Source organism: Balaenoptera physalus (assembly GCF_965194825.1).
Source record: "Balaenoptera physalus genome assembly, chromosome: 11".
Lineage (NCBI taxonomy): Eukaryota > Metazoa > Chordata > Mammalia > Artiodactyla > Balaenopteridae > Balaenoptera > Balaenoptera physalus.
In genome coordinates this window covers 98,516,683-98,534,639 of record NC_138896.1, presented here as the reverse complement: position 1 = coordinate 98,534,639, position 17,957 = coordinate 98,516,683, and the positions used below count along the sequence as shown (strand labels likewise).

General features: G+C 40.1%; 1 long non-coding RNA gene across 1 annotated transcript in view; it reads left to right on the top strand.

Moving 5' to 3' along the window:
• LOC309637551 overlaps nucleotides 1-17,957 on the top strand; it is an 864,945-nt gene that overhangs the window by 388,227 nt on the left and 458,761 nt on the right. Inside the window, exon 6 of the long non-coding RNA XR_014250634.1 lies at nucleotides 13,987-14,109. This is a non-coding gene — a long non-coding RNA (uncharacterized lncRNA). The remainder of the gene's footprint in view (nucleotides 1-13,986; nucleotides 14,110-17,957) is intronic.

The window sequence follows — 17,957 nt, the reverse complement described above, 5'->3', positions numbered from 1 at the left end:
CCCCCACGCCCGTCCCCGGCTCAACCCAGTGCTGGGGCACCATCTGTAGCCGGCCCAACAAAGGCGTAGCGCCGCGGGTCTCAGGTGGCCCGGCCTCCCTGCGTCGCCGCCGCGGCCGCTACAGGCAGCAGCGGGCTGCCGCTTTTTGTCTAGGGGACGACAGGCTGCGGCTGGGTTAGGCAGGCAAAACACATTGCCGTTTCTTAGCAAAAGACACACCAGAAAAAAAAAAAAAGAAAGCCCACGGTAGCAGGCCAACTAGGCACAACGGTGCCAGATCTCTGTGCAACGTAGAACTTGGGCTCCAGGGACTGAGAAGCAGATAAAATTCAACCCGAGAGAACCAAGTCTCAGTATGAAATCTGACCCTTCCTCCTAAAATGAATGGCGATTCCTTGTGCTGTGTGTACATGCCTGGGTATACATGCCTGGGTGTACGTGCACGCGGAACTGGTCTGAGCCCTTGCTGCGGAAAGAGAGTATTATGACACTTAAATGAACGGCGAAGCAGCTTCTTATTTAGGGAGGCTTTCAGAAAACGTTTCTGAAACTTTGTAATTACAGCTTTCTGATTTGTTAGGTGTGAAAGTTGTGTTCAAATAAGCGGAGGATTGAGAATATATATAGTCTGTTTGGAGAGGGGGGTGTCAGAGAGCAAGGTGGAAATGGGTTTTTGGAAACTGCTCATGAACCTGAGTTTCATCTTCCAAGTGGCCAGCTTAGAGCCAGACTCCAGAGAAGCCCTTGGTTCTTGTTATTGGGGGATCTGATTTAAGCTAGAGCATTATTAACCCCTCAGTGCCAAGCAACTTCACGCAAGAGAATGTGGTGACATTTCCTCATGATGTCCAAGCTTAGAACTTCTGGGGAATTAGGACGGATACATTCATTATTGTAGAATCATCTTTTGAATTCCTTGAAAACATAGTAGAAGTTTAACAACAATAATCTTATATCTTGATTCTTATAGCATTTCTTGGTGTCTTTCATAGATGTCTGATAAATATTTGATGCTCTCATATGTCCATTTACTCTATATTATCCTGAAACTGTCATATAAATACCAGTGGGTCACAGTGTGCCTTAGAAGGCTCTAGGGAAAGAAGATATTAGGATTTAGGGAAGAAGGTAAGTGAAGGGTAGAAGGACAACTATAGGAAACGGCCCATTGCAACTAGAGTGGGAGGGTGCTACCTATAAAAGAAGATTTTAAAACTTTCAAAGCAACTTGTCTAGAACCTTTCTCAAGAGCCATACTTTTGTCTCTTCCTCCCTTTCTCATGCTGATTACATGTAGCTTGGAGTTTGTCTGAAGGAAGGTGGGCCTCTGGTAGAAACACAGAACTTGAATGATCAGGGAAAGACAGAACACAGGGTTCTTAGGGAGTCTCCTTTAGGTTTTTCTGGGAGAGGAGGGGAAACAATTCTGTACCTTGCACAGTGGGGCTTTACAGAGGTAGGCCCTGGGGAGCAGTTGAAGCAATTCTTGGTGGTTTGCAGTTACTCTTCCTAGGGGGCAAGATATCTAACAGCCTCCAGGTTTTGGAAGAGACTTCATGAGAATGGTTTTTAAGCCCAGCTAAGAAGAAACTGAGTCAGACTCTAAGGTATGAACTTTGAAACCAGGCTGACACTGCTTTAAATCCCAGCACTGCAATTTATGAACTGTGTCCCTCTGGGGTAAGTCACTTTACCTCTTTAAGCCTTGGTTTCCTTGGCTATAAAGTAGGGTTAATAGCAGTATCTATCCCAGAGGGTTGTGCTGGTTAAGTAAGAGTAAGCCTGTAAAATACTTGGTGCAGGTCTTGGTATACAGTAAGCATTCAACACATGGAAGCACTCGGCATTATTAGCCAGGTAGTGAGGACTAAAGCAAGACATCAGGTCAGACAGGTGGGATGATTATTTCACAGAACCGACACAGGTGACAGAATATTTTAAAAGCACTAGCAGCTCCAATGAGAGAAACAGACTCTGTCTCTCCACTGTTCATTTCTTTTTAAATCACCATATCATTTATTTAAACTAATTTCCTTCTTCCCCAAGGCAAGGGTGAGAACGGAAGCTCTGCCTGTTTCCCCTTGACCATGGCATATATTTGGCTCCTGACAGAAGGAGCATTATCATTAGGCAGAAATGTACGTGCCAGAGTTGGGGAGGTGGGGGCCTGGTTGTGGAGGAGGATGAGGATTGCTGTGTGTTGGAAAGATTGCTGTGGGACAGAGGAGGACAAATGTAGGCAGAGCATTTATAAAGAAATCTGAAGTTTGTTTCAGTCATTGGAAATTTGATGAATTGCCTAAATGGTTTATGGGTCCAAATTTTAGGAGCTGCCATTTTGTAACTCTGCAAATTGGTTTCAGGATTGTTTTATCAACTGACACTTAAAAGCCCCTTGTCACTGGGATGAATGAAGAGGAAACACTCAGTCAACAGACAGGGATAACTAAACCAAACTCATTTGTTTCTTTTGTAGAATCCTCAAATCTATCTGAATTACTCCTAGTGAGCTCACCCAGTTCTGGGGTCCTAAATTTATTAGTAAATATTGATTTATTTCTTACATATTGGAAAACCTTGGAGGCTTTGGAGGAGAATGGAAGTGGATAGAAGGGCCCCAGAGTTCCCAAGGGAGCCAGGTCTTACTGTTGATGTAGGGAGGAGTTCTTGCCCCTGGAGTTGGCCTTGTTGAGACACTACAAATCCCTTTGGGTTCCCTCACTATCCCGTTGAGCTTCTTCAGCTTCACTTTGAAGAAACATTATAATTGGTTTTAGCCTAATTGTACTGGTCTATGTGGTAAATGAGGGAAGAAAGAAAGGTGAAACTTTAGAAGGTGATCATCTTAGAATAATCTTTAAAAGGACATCTGTATTTTAAGAACAAAATTATAATATGCCGTTTTAAGCCACAACTTTTAAAAGTTGAAAATATATCCCTCTCTAAGGGCTTAATTTCTAAAATATATAAACATCTCATACAACTTAACAACAAAAAAACAAACAACCCGATTGAAAAATGGGCAGAAGACTTAGACATATTTCCAAAGAAGACATGGAGATGGCCAATAGGCACATGAAAAGATGTTCAACATCGCTAATTATTAGAGAAGTACAAATCAAATGAGGTATCACCTCACACCAGTCAGAATGGCCATCATTAAAAAGTCTACAAATAACAAATGCTGGAGAGGATGTGGAGAAAAGGGAACCCTCCTACGCTGTTGGTGGGAATGTAAGCTGGAACAGCCACTATGGAAAACAGTTTGGAGGTTCCTCAGAAAACTAAAAATAGAGTTGTCATATGATCCAGCAATCCCACTCCTGGACATATATCTGGACAAAACAATAATTCAAAAAGTTACATGCATTCCTATGTTCATAGTAGCACTATTCACAATAGCCAAGACATGGAAACAACCTAAATCTCTATTGACAGATGAATGGATAAAGAAGATGTGGTACATATATACAATGGAATACTACTCAGCCATAAAAAATAATGAAATAATGCCATTTGCAGCAACATGGATGGACCTGGAGATTAAGAGATTATCATAGTAAGTGAAGTAAGTCAGAAAGAGAAAGACAAATACCATATGATACCATGTACATGTGGAATCTAAAATATGACACAGATGAACTTATCTACAAAACGGAAACAGACTCACAGATATAGGGAACAGACTTATGGTTGCCAAGGGTTGCAGGGGGGAGGAATGGAGTGGGAGTTTGGGGTTAGCAGGTGCAAACTAGTATGTTTAGAATGGATAAACAACAAGGTCCTACTGTATAACACAGGGAGCTATATTCAATATCCTGTGATAAACCATAATGGAAAAGAATATTAAAAAGTATGTATGTATATGTATAACTGAATCACTTTTCTGTGCAGCAGAAATTAACACAACATTGTAAGTCAACTATACTTCAATAAAAATAATAATAATAATAAAGAAAATGTCTCTCTCTAATTGAAATATTAATAGAGTGTCCTTTACAGCCTCTGAATTAAGATTATAGTTTCAAAACTGTAATCATCACCAAGCTTTCAGAGGATGATGACTGTAAAACTCATAATTATGTGATTGTTGTGATCATTGTTAACCCTCACACGAAATGTGTACTTCTCTAAAAATTTTTGACAGTTGAATGACTTTACTACATATTCATATTTCCTGTTCTTTCAGTTTTGTACTGCATATGAAATCATTCCAATACAAAAAAGGTATTCATTAAGGTTTCTATAATTATTAAGTATTAATCGTTATTAGCAAAATAATTTGATTATTATTAATTAAAATTATTTTAGCATTTAAGTTAATAATTTGACATGAAATTAAGGTGACCAACCATCTCGGTTTGCCTAGGACTTTGCAGGTTTTAGTCCTAAAAGTTTCACATCTCAGAAACCCCTTAGTCTGGATCAAACCAAGGTGATTCATTGTTCTAAATAACTCACATTGATAGGTTTATGGTACTTTCGCAATTTTAGTTGTGTTATAACCTTGCACATACACCAAATAATGTCCTTATGCCTGACTGGATCAAGAATCCCATTTCCACTTAATTTAATTGCTGCATACGTAGCCCTTGACAATCATCTAAGCCAACCTCCTTATTTTACACATAAGAAAACTAAGCCCTAGAAAGGGACTGTGCCAGTCTGTTGACGAAGCCTACACTAAGAAGCTACACTATATACTGTTTGAAGGCAGAGACCAGATGGCCGTCTCCTAGCCCAGCACCCAGCATGTAATCAGTACTCAGTAAACATTTTTTGAATGGATGAATTGAATCAATTAATAAATTAATGTCTCTATATAATTAGAACACATTATATCATGAGCATTTTCTTCATATTATTAAAAAGTCTTTAAAACTATAATGCTTTATGGCTGTATAATTCCACCAGTCTTCTGTTGGTGAGAAATAAGGCCTTTATCAATTATTTGCTAAAACATATGTTATAGTAAACATACTCATTAGAAATGCCCATTTTGGTTATTGAACTATGGATACATGAACTATAGCTTGGATCATCAATTTAACATATTCAATTTTTTCTGTTTTCATTACTATTTATTTTTAGACAGCCAGGCCTTACTGAAAAATAAAGGATTATTTAGGTTTTTTGCTTCTATGTTATAAAGATTTTAGTTGATATGTTTGTTTTCAATTATTTGCTCTCCATTCTGATTTCTCTTTTGCCTGTATAATAATAGCTAACATAAATTAACATAAATTAAGTACTTACTCTGTGCCAGGTAATACACTTAGTAATGTTTCTTATATTGAAAGAGGCAATATACTATAATAGTTACAAGCTAGAGCTCTTTATTCATGTTACTAAGGTTTATATTCCAGCACAACCTGTATGGATTTGAACAAGTTATTTAAGTCCTCTTTGTAACTGCATCTATATCATGCGGTTTGTGAGGATTAAAGAGATGTTTATGTGCCTAACATATAGCAAGCATTCACTAAATATTAATATATTAGTAAATATAATGCTAGCTGCTGGAACAAATAAAGAACCCCAGGAGCTTAAATAAGGCAAGTTTATTTCACACTTGTGTAACAGAGTGTGTTCCTGGCTGGGTGGCCTCCACATGGTCATTCAGGGTGTAGGCTGCTTCCATCTTTTGATTCTTCTTCCTCTATTTCTGTAGACTCCTTCCCATTCACACAGAGGATGGGGAAAGAAAGACAGAAGAAAGGACCACACGGGAAAATTTGATGGGCCAGGCTAAGAAATGGCTCACATCACCTCCACCTACATTCTGTTGGCAAGAACTCAGATACATAGCTACACCGAATAGCAAGGGAAACTGGCAAAGGTAGATGAGGTGTGTGCCTAAGAGCAGAGGAAAGTTTGCAACACACAGCGATCTGTATTAAATATATAGCAACGTATATTAGAAATACAGCAATCTCTCTTACTGTTGGTTCTCATCTTGCTTAGTCCTCATAACGAGTTTGACAAGGTAAGAGAGCGAGGACATGACGGACTCAGGGTCATACAGCACGGAAGAGGCCATAATTACAGCAAATAAAACACACATAGAACAGCTGCTAGACAGGGCTTTCCAATTCTTACTTCCTTTTTAAAATTATTATAAAACTTTAAAATTGAAGTATAGTTGATGTATAATAGTATACATTACAGATGGACAAGATAGTGTTTCACTATTTTTAAAGGTTATACTCCATTTATAGTTATTATAAAATATTGGCTATATTCTCCTCTCACTTCCTCTTAAAACTGTTCTTGGTGGATGGCTAACCTGATTACCCTCACCATATTGCCTTCCCGAAATTCCCAGAGAACTTAAAGCACGGAGAGGTGACTGTCAGCTGCCCCAATAGCAGCTTGAACTCCTTCTTTCATTGACATCCTTTTTCTTTCAGTAACCATAAAACTTTAAAGAAGTTCAGAATATTTCCTCGTAAGAAAATGCTTAGAGACTACTGCACTGGAATTCAGTGCCCCTATTACCATAAATTTAATATCCACATTTACTTTTAGTCCTAGGGGCCTACCAGGCTATAAGAGAAAGATTGTCAGGCAGAGTAGACACAAATGGTTTATACACATCCTGCAGAAACACGGAAGCTCACAGAATTTCCCTACATTTCATCCAACACCTTCCTCTGTCCAGTTTGTCTGCATTTTTGACTGCACTCCATTTTATAACAGAGACGTTCACACTTTATATCTCTGAGCATGTTAACAGTCTCTTCTGAGTAAAACATTGCCTATATTCCATTTTCATGGATAACTAACTACTCTCCTACCAGACCGATCATCTAATGAAATCCTTATTTCTCTGAAGTTTGACTCACATTGTACCCTTGAGTCTGTATACTGCCCAAACCTTGCACTGTACACAGTCTTTTGGAAAAGGGACTTGGTTTTTGAGTTTTGTGACTTTGGGAGAAGAAAAAAACACAGAGAGATGTGCGATATGTAAGCGGTGACTTAGGCGTGTCGTTAGAAACGAGGCTGTATTGCAATTCAGTTCAGCAAGTACCATAGGATTTGAGGGCTGAAAAGAACCTTAGAGATAATCTGGCTCAGCCCTTTCATTTCACAGATGAGCAAACTCAAGTCTCAAGAATCTAACATTTCCATGTACCTCAAGAGCATCTGAGAAGTTTGGGTGGATTTAAACCCTTATCCAAGGTCACACTGCTGGTTAATAGGAGCACTAAACCTAAAATCTCATTCTTTGATTTTTAGGTCAGGAATCTTTCTCTAGCAGTAGTATAAATTTAACTGGGATCCTCAGGCGCCCTAAGATTTTGTGGATATACCCTCAGGAGTCTGCTAGGTAACAAAATACCTGTAAGAAAATTTTATTTGTTTGAATTTCAATAATAATCTGAAAAATTAATATAAGAATATTCTGAATCATTTGAATAGCATCCTTATAATTGAATGAAGAAAAATGCCATCTAGTGCCAGTGTTTGTGTTTATGTTTGTGTTTATGATCACGTTCATGCCAAGCAGTACCAGTTAAAGTATTTGGAACTAATGAGAGAAAAATGGGGTGGTTTTGATGTAGAAATGATGTCTTCTCACCGGGTAAAGGCCACATGATGTCTCAGCACATTCCAAGAAAGAAGGTTCCTGAGAAATTTCATGAGTTAAAAGTGAGGGGAGAAAAAAAAAGGATAAGAGAACTGAATCACCCCACAACATGGAGTAGTCTAAACTAGAGAGAGAGAGAGAGAGAGAGAGAGAGAGCGAGAGAGCATGAGTACCATGTTCACACTTAAAAAGGTGACAATTTTAGGAAAAAAAGGGGAAGAGTTCGACTCTTACATAAAATTGATGGTTGAATTTGAGTTTAACTGGTTTGGTAGGTTTTTTGTTTTTTTCTAAACAGTTTTATTTAGCTATAATTGCTAGTATGAGTTGAATTGTGTCTCCACAAATTCATATGTTGAAGTTCTAACCTCCAGGACCTCAGAGTGTGACTTTATTTGGAAATAAGGTCATTGCAGATGTAATTAGTTAAGATTAGTCATTCTGGAGTAGGGTGGGCCCCTAATCCAAAATGACTGAGTCCTTATAAAATGGGGAAATTTGGACATACATGCACATGGGGAGAGCACTAAGTGAAAACAAAGGCAGAGATCAGGGTAATGCTTCTACAAGCCAAGGAACACCAGTGTTTGTCAGCAAACCACCAGAAGGTAGCGGAAAGTCACAAAACAGATTCCCCCTCGCAGCCCTCAGAAGGAACCAGCCCTACCTACACCGTGATCATGAACTTCTAGCTTTCAGAACTATGGAAAAATAAATTTCTGTTGTTTAAACCACTCAGTTTGTGGTATCAATACTTTGTTATAGCAGCCCTAGCAAACTGATACAATTGCCATATAATAAATTGCACATATTTATAGTGTCAAATTTTGACCTCTGTATACACCCATGAAACCATCATCACAATCAAGATAATGAAAAAATTCATCACCCTCCAAGGGTTCTTTGTGCTTTCTTGTATTCTATTCCTTCCTACCCTCTGTGCCCTCCTCCTTGCTGCCCATCCCTAGGTTCAGTAAACTCACCTGCTTTCTCTAGATTAATTTGTACTTTCTAGAATTTCTTTCACTCAGCATAATTATTATGAGGTCCTTCCATGTTGTTGTGTGTTTTAATAGTTTGTTATTTGCTGCTGAGTAGAACTCCATTGTGGATATACCACAATATGTTTATTCATTCACCTGTTGATGGACATTTAAATTGTTTCCAGTTTTTGCCTATTACATATAACACTACTCTGAGTATTTGTGTTCAAGTCTTTATCTGGATGTATGCTTTTATTTCTCCTGGGTAAATCCCCAAGCATGAAATGACTACATCATATGGTAGGTGGGGTTTTTTGGGGGTTTTTTTTGCTTTTTAAGAAGTGCCAAACTGTTTTCCAAAGCGGTGGTACCATTTTTTATTCCCAGCAGCAGTGTGTAAGAGTGACAGTAAGCCTGCACATTAACGACTCTTGAAGGTGAATGTTTTCAGGGAGGTAGGGAATTTTAGATGCTCTCAGAAACCACCCTGCCTATTGCCTTACAGCAGACTTGACTCACACACTTAGATTACTGGTCTGTTTGGTTTTGAAATGTACAACCTATGATTTATAAATTGGTTTAGAATTGGCTATTCAAATATATTATTCAAGTGTTACTTGTATATAAATCTCTAAAGAGTCCTGGACTAAAGACAGAAGATATAAATGTGCCAGTGACCAGCCATGTACCTCCCAGTGTGCCATCTGCCAGCTTAAATGTGCACCCTGAAAAGTCAGAGAGTAAAGACATCTGTCCAGCCTGCCTCCTCAGAAGGTGTTTTTTTGGATCAAGTCAAACTCTTCAGCGAAGCACTTTGCAAACTCTGGAATATGTCAGCCATTTTCTTCATGATGCCGGGAAAATGGAAGGTTCTCTGAGAGATGGGCTTCCAGCATGAGGTTTCCACAGACTGTGACAGCCTGCATGATGTGGGTGGTATCTAATGTAGAGTGTGTCGGCCAGCTGCTCCTGCTCCCTCCCCCCTCATTCCTGGGCAGAAAAAAAGGTACCAGCAGACGCTGGGACAAATAACTAAATGCCCTCTGGGGCAGTTCCTTTTGAAATCTGAAAGGAGTTTGGGATTGGAAGACAGGAGCAATTTTCTCTGGAATTTTCCCTATCATAGTTAAGATTTTGTTTTAATAAGGAGAAGAGGAGGGAGGAGGAGAAGAAGGAGAAGAAGAAAAATATAGCAGCTAACTCTTATTAAGCATATATTATGTGCTAGGCATGGTGCAATTTTTGCATGGATTCCATGTAGTTCTTACAACAATCCCATGAGATGGGTAGGTATGATTATCACTCTTGTTTTTTTCAGATAGGATAATTGAGATCTTAACGAGGGTAGATAACATGCCCCAGATACCAGAACTCATGCTCTTAGCTATGATATGGTATATAATCTCAGATTCCGTCTGTGATACAGTACTATAATCTGAAAGACCTGCACCACTTTGGTCATATTGACACAGATACACCTTTTGGGAAAATTTTTTTTAGTTAAAAAAAAAAAAAGATTGATGTAACATTCTAGGAACTGTTCCCAAATATCTTAATACTTTTGGAAAGGAGAAATCTGAGGAATACTAATCACATTTTATTAGAATAATGGAGACAGTCACAAAATAATAAGATTTGATAGTCTACAGCAGGACATTTGAAAACTTTTGAAATGTAAAAGGAAACAATATTTTCATTTGTAAAACTGGAGCTTTTTAAAAAGTGTGCAGGAAGGGCCAGACAAAGACCACCTAGGTGATTCTTAAGGACTGGGCAATTGAATGGGATCTGGTTTGCCAAGGTCACTTTCTGGAACATCACTTGGTGAGCCTATCATGAGAATTGGATTCTAAACTCAGCTTTACCACTAATAGCTTCACTTCTCTGAACCCCAAGTTCTTTGTATATAAAAGGACTGATAGAATCAGAACTGATAGGCAGCTGATAGAATCTGTAGTTGTCACATTTTCTTCCTCTCAGAATTCTTTGGTTAAATAAAATCATAAGGAAACACTACATCAAGACATAAAAGCAAATTTGTCTGGGTTTTTGGTTGCAACCACCAAATCTACTGTAGGCAGTTCAGGTAGGAAGAGCTTAATAAAAGGTACAGGTTAGCACACAGAGTCTCTGGAAGGCTGGACAGCTGGGCATGCATATTGCCCGTCCAGGAACAAAGCAGCTAGAGAATTTTCCACCATGCCCCTATTCTGGTGGAAGCCACATTGTCATTGCCCATCACTTGATACCTACCACACTATAGACTGGAATCCAGAAACTCTACACAGCTCTGCCTAATGATGCTGCCATTGTCCTTGCCAGAAGATCTGAGCCCCCAGCCTATGGCTGCCTTTTCATGTAGCTCACTTGTACCTGTGTGTTGCTTGACTGAACCCAGGCACTGTGCAGGACAGGAGGTCAGCTAGAAAGGGGTTGCAATACATGCTGGGTGGGTCAGCTCACAACATATGCCATCAGTGCTCATTGAAGACGAGCAGGAGCCCCTATTTGACCGTTACCTGTCACTGTTCCTTGATGTTGTTGGGACCCTGTTGGCTGGTCACTCGCTAATCAGGCTCCCAGGGCTCTGTAGACCAAAGGTAGAAAACCACCAAACTAGATTATTTCTAAGATTCTCTCTAGTGTTAAAATTTCTTGATTCTATGCATTTCTAAGGTTAAATTAGAGAAGTTTAAAGAATTATTTCCTGTAGGATTCAGCTAATTCCAATATGTTCTCTATAATTATAGTAGTTAAGGAAGTAAGTAGTCAAGGAATATGGCTTCATCTACATTTACATTTTGCTTGATTCCCTCAATTAGGTATATTGGTACAAGAACATCCAATTCACACAAAAGGAGAGAAAAGGGAGGGCAAGGGAAAGAAAGGAGGGACATTTGACAAAGACGTTGCATGGGATTTTTTTTTTTTCAGAAGGGCATATTTAGGGCCTTTCAAGGGAAGCATTTTTAAGTTTGCAAATACTTGCAGATGCAGGTATAGGAACACTGCTTACAGTGTTTGGCACAGGTTCAGATCTACAAATTCCAAGCACAAAGTTTCAAAAATCAGAAGAAAGAACAAGCAAACTTAATCCACCTTAAATATACAAAGATCTGTTTACATTATCTTTTACTCCCTAACATCTGTCAGTTACCAGAAAATAACTATTCTGGTTATTATCTGGACACCCCAAAGACAACAGAAATCAGTGAGGTACCACATTATTACGCATGGCATATACATCAACTGTATGATAACATGGAACGTACTATGTCCTTGTGCCTAAGAGCTTGGCTTCTGGATTCAGTCCCGTTAGAAGCTTTAGTCAACTTATCCACAGGATGGGAATAATAATAGTAATGGTGTCATGTTGTTGCAAGTATTAAATGGGCTAATTATTAGCACATTGCCTGAGACATGAGAAATGTTTTCTAGAACAGTCTTTGGGGCACCTACCTTGACCTTTGCTCCTTTGGAAGCCCAGTTGGTGTTGGCAGTCGAGCAGTGATTTGGGGAGGCTGCTGCCCAGGAGAGGAAATGTGGCTCCACCAATTGATCTTCTAGCGGAGAGAGATGTGATAATCATAAATGTGCAATTGACCCCCAAGTCCTCTACCATCATCAAGTTGTAGAGACAGAGCTCTCCCTTGCTTAGAACCTTCTTTATTTCTTTAAGATTGCCATTACTGTTTCTTACAGACTGATTTCATCTATATATGATTCAGTAAACACTGATGAATATTGACTAGAGGCAAAACACCATGGTCCATGAACTGGGAGGCTGGGCAAACATGGACACAAATTCAGCCAATATATGTTGAGTTTCTACTATGTTTAGGGGCTATTTTTGGCTCTGAGCTTTAGCTAGGCCCTAGGGGATCAGATGTAGGCTGTGGTGGGGACATGGGAGAATGATGCTAAAGAAGCAGATGTTAGGATTGACTCTGCCCCTACATATGTGGGAAAACTACAGGTAGGGTGACCAACTGTCCCAGTTTGCCTGCAACCGAGGGGTTTACTGGTGCACAAAATTTTTCTTTTTCAGAGACTGAGTGATTTCCCAGGATGCAATATTTTGGTGCCCCAAACCAGAAAGGTCAGTCTAGACCAGAGTGAGCCGGTCATACTAACAGGTTTTATATCCACTATTAGGCAGCCTCTCTACCTTGGAGGACTTTAACACCCTGCATCTAAAATGAGAAACTCTGCGCTGTGAGGTAGCTGTGATGTGGTCCAAAGTGGTCTGGAGTGGGGTTTAAGAGAGCAGATGAGACTCTGGCCCTAGCTCTTGGTATTGTGATAACCCTTGACAAATTAATTACCTCTCCAAACCTCAGCTCCCTCATCTAGAGAAGCAGGTATTGTTTAGATACCTACCCTCTGTGTGTTTGAATAGGTTAAATGAGATAGTACACATGCCTAGCACAGAGAAGAAATGCAGTGTTTTAAAAATTTTCTATCTTCAATTAAGAAAACATACTACCCTGGCTTAAAAATAAGAAATTTCATATACGTGTGCTGGTCTGCATTAAGCTTCGTCATTTGTGCTTCATGTATTGCTCTGGAAATTCTCTTTAAATGTTTTCATTGGTTGAAATCCAAGTGCAGGTGTGAACTCTTTATGTCTTGGGTATCTTTTAAAAGCTTCTAGAACTTAGCATGGTCAAATTTTGGGAACACAAAGTGCTGCAGTTACTTTGTCAGGCCTCGGAGATAAAATATGCAGCAAATATTTATTTTTTATGTGTTTTTTAAAATGCAAGTCTACCATGATGAATGTTATTTTTATGTAGATCATAGGAGCCAGCTCAGATCATATCCTTTTGAAGCCTCCCCCCTTACCTAAGTTATTGCATCTTAATCCCTTTATCTGCGTGATTTCCTTGCCATGTGCAAATTTAAGGGAAAGGAAAGGTGACAGAGACAGGACAGATATATACATTTTGCCATGTAAAGTAGGCAGAAATCTTTCTGTGCCATGAGTCTGAGAAAACACAGTTGAAATGTCAAAAAAAGAAACAACAGGCCCAAAACGGAGTTGCGTGTGCTAAGTCCCAAGTCATCAAACCAAGACTTCATACCCAACCTAATTGCAGTTTCAGCCTCTCCCAGGCATGTGACCTTTAATCAGTCAATCTGGAATTATCTGGTCAGTATTAATGAGGTAATCTGCCTGAAAGCCCCCTGCCTTTCCCCAAAGGAAGGTGACCTTGCCTGAAACAGTCCATTCTTCACTAGAATAGCTTCCTTGCCCTGCCTCCTTCTGCCTATAAAAGTTTTCCATTTTGTACAGCTCCTCAGAGCCCCTTTCTATCTGCTAAGATGGGATGCTGCCCGATTCATGAATCATGAAATTAAGCAAATTAGATCTTCAAATTTACTCCGTTGAATTTTGTTTTTTAACAGACTTGGTGGCAATGGTGGAGTCGAAGGAGACTTCCAGTGGCTTCAGGGACAATGAGAAACAGAGGCATAGTAACTGCAAACTCTTCTGAGTTCTGTCTTTCTCACCATTTCTGAGGGCTGTGGGTAAGTTCTTCTTGGTTCTGAGCTCTGTTCTCTTTGTGTCAAGCTCCTGATCTAACTGGCTTTGCAGTACAGGGCAGGTCAGCATGAGTGAGCAGATGGTCCCATGCAGAACCCAACACCCTAGCCTTTGGTTCAGTCCACAGTTTTCCATTTGATTGGAAAACCTCAGCCTTTGGTTCTGTCCCTAGATTCCACATTGGGAACTGCTGGCAGTTTAGTCTGGAGTTCCTCATTTGTCTGGAATCAGCCTGCAGTTCCCTTTCTTTGGGATCTGCTGTTTCAGTTCTTTCCCCAGCCCCCAGTTCCATCGGAACTGCTGTTGGTGTACACAGGGCCTTCTATTGGCCATTCCACAGTAACATCTCAGTGATAATGCTGGTATGTTAATGTGCACCTGAAGGAGAGGCTATTGCTAATGGGCATCTCAGAAGCCAGAAAGCCACAGAAATGTACACGAGTCCAGCATTTAAAAGGTGTTAGAGTGCTCACCCCTAACACACCCATGTTACGTTAAGTTGGTCATGGAATGGGTTAGATTGACATTGACCTGCCAATCTCGAGAAAATTTCTGTGCAATGAGGTACACTGCAAAACATTACACAGTTTCCCAACCCAAAGGCACATCCCTTTTAGGTATTAGTTTGGCTCCAAGAGACCCAAAGGTTTAGCTAAAATAAATAAATAAATTAACGATAATAAAATGAATGCTTAAGTTCCAAAGAGTTGGGCATGCCATCTCTGGCACAGGTGCTTATTTTATGTCTAAGAACTGTGGTCTCAGAAGCTATAAATATCTACAGAAATGGCAAAATCTTACTAAAGACAATCTAGTATTACAATGGCCATTATGGGGAATGTTCCAATTAGACAAGATTGTTCATTTAAGAAGTGCAGTTGAAAGCAAGGGTTCCTGAATTAAGCAAACAGAATGGGATACCTATTTTAGTTGGTGTGTAGAAACATCCAAAAGGCTTCAAGATTCCAAAATAGCCTCAACGAAAAATCTGTTGCAAAAGACTAATGGAAAATTAAAGACCCAAGCGGTACCTAAAACTGATGCTGGAAACTCGGCCTGTGTGCACCGGTGCTAAATCAAATCTCAGAGACAGAGTTCTGGGTAAAGTAGAAGAGAAGAGCTTTAATGCTTTGCCAGGCAAACGGGGACACAGCGGGCTCCTGCCCTCGAAAACTGTGGGTCCCAACCTGGGAGGATTTGGTGGGAAGTTTTTATAGCAATGGTTCAAGGGTGGGGTTGCTGATAAGATTAGGGTGTGTGCAGGGCCTGCACTCCTTTAGTCTGGTCTCAGGTAATCTCTTGATGAGCTTCTCTGGTTCCTTTAATGTGGCCTCAGGTGTTCTTCTCTGGAATTAAGAATGCTGACATCTTCCATTCTTGGGAGTTTTAGTTCTATAAAGAGCTCAAGGATATTGTTATGTGTGTGGCTTGAGGCGGAACCAGGACCCTGCCCCGAGGCTGCACTGTTGTTTCTTGACCGCTCCTCCCTTGTCTCTGCGTCCCCTCCCTTCCCTGATTAGCAGCTGTTCGGATCTGCCCTTTGGAACTCAGGGAAGGTCGTGGAGGCTGGACTCTGCCCCCTCCAAACAAGAAACAGGGGACACAGAGGGGCTTCCGTGCCCAGGAGCCCCACGGGGTCCTGCTCGGTTTCAAAACAAAGGCAATAAAACTGACATAACTCCTGCTGCTCCCCCTGTCCTTTACCAGGGTGCTCCTATTCTGCGGATCCTCCACCTAAGCTGCCTTTCAACTGCAAAGAGACGATTAAACGGCGGCCTTTTAAAATAACACCACCCGAGGTTTCAGGAGATCCTCTTTCACTCCTCTTCTCCACACGGGACTAAAGGCCATAGTTAAAGAATTTTCTAAACCTAGGGAGGATTCCCAAAAGTTTTCTGAAGAGTTTAGAGTTTTTATCAGGGTGTGTGACCCTGGGTTGTCAGATCTTTGTCAGCTTGTGCACATGCTGGTAGGACCTGATGAAGCCAAAAAACGGATGTGCGAAGCATGATGACATAACCCTGAGGAGGAGATCCTCAGTGTTCAACATGGTCCCCTCATGGACCAAAAAATAAAGCTCAAGAAATAGCAACCAATCTTTTAAAAGCCATTCCTAAAGTCTTCCCTACCCACATTGGTTGGTCTATTATTCAAACATGTAAACAAAAGAAAGATGAATCTGTTGCAGATTTTAAAGTCTGTCTGGAAGCTCTTTTCCTAAGGCATTCCAGGTTTCATTCAATAAACGAGGTCACTCAACCTGCTCTAGGTGCCCTGTTTGTAAAGAAATTATCTCCTGAGATAAAAAAATAAAAGGGCAGAAAATAGGATGGAAGGCTGCTGGTTTGACTGAATTCATGACCATTGCTGAGCACTTTGCAAGTATTTTGGAACAAGACCACAAGCAAAAATCTGCTAAGCTATTGGCCTTACAGCTACAACAGCTCCAAGTCCTGGCACCCAAAACAACACCTGGGCCTTCTACATCACACCCTCATAAGCATCATCAAAATGCTGGCCCAGGGACTGATGTCTCACTTGTAATCAGCTGGGACACTGGGAAGAAAAGTCCTCAAAGGCTCTATGAAGAGTCTTCAACATCATCATCTCAAATGCTCCCATTTGTCCCCCTAAAGGAGGGCCCCCTTGTGTGCCCCTTCAAGAGCTGATGGGCCTCTGAGGGACACTCTGGTAAACTGCTACCAGTAATACTTTTGAACAGCCAAGGGAAAACTAAAATTAAAATTTTAAAAAATCTTGCCAAGTTCTGGTGGATATCATAGCTATACTCTCTACTTTAAACCCTATTCATAGCCTGCATGTTGTATCCTGGAAAACCTGGCAGAAGTCAGTAAAGGGTGAGAATTCTTACCAGAGTCTGCTCTCCTGAATCTCTGTCTGTAATACCAGGTAGACAGAGGAAAAGAAAATATGTTTTGCATCCTTTTGGGGGACACCTCTTGAAGGGGAATTATTCAGTATTGCCAAAATTATTTAATTATTTACTGTTTGTCTTGGCTAAAAAGTAACAAGATATTTGAAAGGATTTTTTTGTTATCTTTTGTTCTGTTTTAAGTAGCTCTGGCATCAGAAGTTGGCCAAATCTGAAGCTGATATTCAGAGCCTGATAGAAATTTTTTTTTTTTAAAGCCTTCTCCCCTAAGCTAAAAGAAAACTATGTACCCAGAGGGAAAGAAAAACCTTCTGAAGCTTTTGTGAAAGGATTTACTAAAACATTCCAAAGGCAAACGACTTGTAGGTGTTGTAAACATTCTGGCCCTAGGGAACAAAAGTCCGTATTGGAGGATCCTGCATTCTTTCTCTGTGCCTTTGAGATGTAAATGTTCTACCTGGTCTTCGCCTAGAACTCTTATCTTCTTATCTAGGCCGTCTCCTTGAAATGAAAACTTCAGGGAGGTAATTCTTATCAGAAGGAAAAAAGTAAAGGGGGAAAGGTTATTTTGAAACTTAGAGGAATGGAAAATCTTAAGTGTCTTCTTCACTACTATTAATAAAAAGCTTTAGGGAATTCCCTGGCAGTCCAGTGGTTAGGACTCAGCACTTTCACTGCCAAGGCCTGGGTTGGGGAACTAAGATACCACAAGCCATGTGGTGTGGCCAAAAAATAAATTAATTAATAAAGATCATGCTTTCTCAGTGTTTCTGCCTAGCTGAGTTTTCTGCAGTCCTCTGTTAAATACAGATGTTCTTAAGGTTCTATCTTTGACCCTCTTTTTAAATATTAAAAAAAAAAAAAGCTTTAGCTATCTGAGCAGGTAATTTTAAATTTTTCCAACTGCCAGAAACGTAATTTGGATCCAACCATTTTTAT